At 30.5% G+C, this 844-nt stretch overlaps 1 long non-coding RNA gene across 2 annotated transcripts in view; it reads left to right on the top strand.

The window, feature by feature from the left end:
* Positions 1 to 844, top strand: part of LOC106879705 (uncharacterized) — a 667,251-nt gene that overhangs the window by 88,617 nt on the left and 577,790 nt on the right. The gene's annotated exons all lie outside the window — the stretch shown is intronic.

Below are 844 nucleotides of genomic sequence, written 5' to 3'. Positions count from 1 at the left end.
TATGCAAAAGTGTCATAAGTCCAAAACGTTGCTTTTTCAGAAAGTGAAAAAATAGTTTCCTAGTTTCACCATTCCATTTCTTTTTACATTAGCGACAACAGTTTCAGCTTAACAATACTTTGTTGCAGGTATAAAATCGTAACTGCACGCATGTATGATATTTTCAGTCATCGTATGTGGGACTTATTACATTTTTGAAAAAATGCTAGACTGTTGAACTACTGGAGATATGACAGTTTGGCCAAAAGAACTGGCTATTGCAAGAAAATTAAATATTGAAAAAAAAACAAAACATACTGGGCCAAATTTGGACATATGATAGTTTAACACAATAACAACGATGTGTGTGTGTATGTGTGTGGTCGTGTGTGTCTGTTTACCTTTGTATTTCAACAATCACTGAACTATAAGCAATGACAGGATTGTGATTTTCCCTGTCATCAAATTGGCCACTGATTATGCAAATCAAAGTATTTTCAAATTCAGCTATTTTCACATTCAGAAGTTTTTCCTTGTAAATGTATAAAGCTATTTAATTATTTCAATCATCATCTTTAGAAATGTTTAAAAGGTTTTTCTCTAATTTTTTGTTTTCATTCCCCTTTCACACTTGAATATTTTTATAAGTTTTGATCTTCTTTTAAAAGTTAATAAAGGATGCATTGACTAACACTTATATGTATATAAAAAGACCATGTTGTATAAATAGGAAAAAAATGCCCGGCAAATGGTGTTGACCCTAGTTTATTTAATCAAAATATAGTTTCCATATTTATGCTGTAAGTCAATTTTCATTCATATGACCAAACCTCTAGACCATATTTACAAATCATACAAGACACAA

This window comes from Octopus bimaculoides, chromosome 26 (assembly GCF_001194135.2).
Source record: "Octopus bimaculoides isolate UCB-OBI-ISO-001 chromosome 26, ASM119413v2, whole genome shotgun sequence".
Taxonomy (NCBI): domain Eukaryota; kingdom Metazoa; phylum Mollusca; class Cephalopoda; order Octopoda; family Octopodidae; genus Octopus; species Octopus bimaculoides.
The sequence above is the reverse complement of the archived record's forward strand: the minus strand, read 5'-3'. Positions and strand labels throughout refer to the sequence as shown.